The sequence below is a fragment of the Trichomycterus rosablanca genome, chromosome 14 (assembly GCF_030014385.1).
Source record: "Trichomycterus rosablanca isolate fTriRos1 chromosome 14, fTriRos1.hap1, whole genome shotgun sequence".
NCBI lineage: Eukaryota > Metazoa > Chordata > Actinopteri > Siluriformes > Trichomycteridae > Trichomycterus > Trichomycterus rosablanca.
Genome location: NC_086001.1, coordinates 16,914,866 through 16,918,137, shown reverse-complemented (window position 1 = coordinate 16,918,137; position 3,272 = coordinate 16,914,866).

Sequence of the window (3,272 nt, the reverse complement as noted above, 5' to 3'; positions counted from 1 at the left end):
ATCAAGAATTTAATTTTTGATATCAGAAAATAAATTGTTACTAGTAAGAATTACATTTTTACTAGTTAAAATTGTATTCAAATGAGTCTGTTTAAATATATCCAATAGTAGCTCATTGTCACTGCATGTGGGAGTGTCTCCAAATATTCAGGGTTGCCAAGTCTAAATAAAATGACAATGGAGTATATTAAATTGAATACATTTTCTTAATGTTTGCTTAAAGTGTTTACCTACTCCCAAAGTAGTTAATATTTTTTAGTTTTGGTTATTGTAGCGCTTTGTTGTTGCCATCTGTAAGATGACATACATTGGTGTCTGGCAACCATACTCCCATTACACTGACCATAGACCTGGCAATACACACATCTGACAGTGATTTTCGTCTCTTACACTGTATATAAATCACTGTCATGTGAAACACTGAGAATCAAAAGCTTTGACTTAAAGAGACATTGCAAGTGATTGGAAATCAAATGTAATTATCAATAATTGACTTTAATTAAAAAAATCTAAGATCTGTCTTTTCCCCCCTAAAATAATCATAATTAATAGAGAAATCAAATAAATGTGTATTTATTTAGTAGACCGTTCAATCTCTGGTTTCCAAGTGCCATCTACTGGACTGTTGCACATTTTAAGTTGGACCAGAGAAACCCCATTAGAAAGTTGTTCATCAGTGTAGTTGACTTTGTAAAGTGTAGATGTGAGAGAGTTGGGATGCAGTAATGAAGTGTTGTTACATTTTACAGCTTTCATACACGTCATTCCATACATTATTAAGACGTCTGCGTTACAAAAGAAATGTGGTTTAATACTGTAACAGTATGTGTTTATGTATGGAACGTATGACGGTTTTATGTTTCAGTACGGAACAGTTAGAGCGACGCACACACATATGTATGCGGGGTTTATACATGTGATAGTTAAAGTTCGTTACTGTTGTACATTTAATGAATATAAAATAAGCTAGTACAACGCTTTAACCGTCCATTCTGTATATTGACACGATAGTTAAGAAAGGGAACAGAGTGAAACAAACACTGATATGTAGATTACGCGATAGAGCATAGATTTAGGGGTTAGATGTGTTTTCAGTGTGCAGTTTTTATACCGTTTTTGAAAATGTTTATTTTTTTAATGTAAATGCTTGAGTATGCTGCAAAATCTGTAATGTACAACCTTTATAATTTGTTTACAATGGCTTGTACATGTGGTTCATGATGTTGTCTTTTTAAGAAAAGCACAACCCAAGTTAGCCCCGCCTTTAAATCCACATGCAAATCAACTCATTATCATTAGAACCTGTAATAATTCAATTCTTGATATCAAAAATTCAATTTTTACTAGTAAGAATTCATTTTTTACTAGTAAGAATTTAATTCTTGATATCAAAAATTTAATTCTTACTAGTAAGAATTCATTTTTTACTAGTAACAATTTAATTCTTGATATCAAAAATTACATTTTTACTAGTGAGAATTCAATTTTTACTAGTAAGAATTTAATTGTTGATATCAAGAATTTAATTCCTGATATCAAGAAAAGGAGGATTAAAAGCTAAAACGGCTTGCCATATTTTTGACATTAAGAAGTGAATTCTTACTAGTTAAAATTAAATTTTTGATATCAAGAATTGAATTCTCACTAGTAAATAGTACTTAATTTTTGATAGCAAGAATTAAATTTTTAATATTGCAAAATCATTTTTTACTAGTAAGAATAAAATTTTTACTAGTTAAAATTGTATTCAAATGAGTCTGTTTAAATATATCCAATAGTAGCTCATTGTCACTGCATGTGGGAGTGTCTCCAAATGTTCAGGGTTGCCAAGTCTGCAATGAAATGTGAGTTTGATAAAAGTAGTCAATATTTTTTAGTTTTGGTTATTGAAGCGCATTTGTTGTTACCTTCTGTGAGATGACTTACATAGATGTCTGGCAACCATACTCCCATTACACTAACCATAGACCTGGCACTACACACATCTGACAGTAATTTTCGTCTCTTACACTGTATATAAATCACTGTCATGTGAAACACTGAGAATCAGGAGCTTTGACTTAAACAGGCACTGCAAGTGATTAGAAATCAAATGTAATTATCAATAATTGACTTAAAAAAGATCTGTTTTTTTTCCCTAAAATAATCATAATTAATAGAGAAATCAAATAAATGTGTATTTATTTAGTAGACCGTTCAGTCTCTGGTTTCCAAGTGCCATCTACTGGACCTAGACTGTTGCACATTCTAAGTTGGACCAGAGAAACTCCATTAGAAAGTAGTTCATCAGTGTAGTTGACTTTGTAAAGTGTAGATGTGAGAGAGGTGGGATGCAGTAATGAAGTGATGTTACATTTTACAGCTTTCTTACACGTCATTCCATACATTATTAACATGTCTGCGTTACAAAAGAAATGTGGTTTAATACTGATATGTAGATTACGTGATAGAGCGTAGATTTAAGGGTTAGATGTATTTTCAGTCTGCAGTTTTAAAACATGTTTATTTTTTTATGTAAATGCTCGGGGATGCTGCAAAATCTGTAATGTACAACCTTTACTATTTTGTTTACAATGGCTTGCAGTACATGTGGTTCATGATGTCTCTTTAAGAAAAGCACAACCCAAGTTAGCCCCGCCTTTAAATCCATATGCAAAGCTACTAAATATCATTAGAACATGTAATAATTCAATTCTTACTAGTAAGAATGTAATTCTTGATATCATAAAATCAATTTTAACTAGTAAGAATTTAATTCTGGATATCAAAAAATACATTTTTACTAGTAAGAATTAAATTTTTACTAGTAAGAATTTAATTCTCGATATCAAAAATTGAATTCCTGATATCAAGAAAAAGAGGATTAAAAGAGGGCTTGCCATACAACATGTTACAAAAACACTTGGGACAGAAGAGCCATAAACACTCTAATTTTTATATATTATAAAATCTGTACCCCAGCAACAAGCTGTAATTTATTTCTATCACCACTAGATGGTGACGATGTCTGTACAACATTTTGAACTTCACTTTAAAAGTCAGTTTAATGTGTTTTACTGTAGTAAGAATGAAAGTATGAGCTGATCTTTAACCAAAACCAAACCATCAGGAATTTGTTGTTAGGAGCTGGAAAAAGGGAGCAGTCTATGTCTTCTAAGGCTTTTATTTATTTATTTTGGATTTATTACAACATCACATCGGCTAGAAAAGTTGTTTTGCAAGGTGTTGCAGGCAGCAATGACGACTTTTCTGGTACATAGGAAAGAACAAAT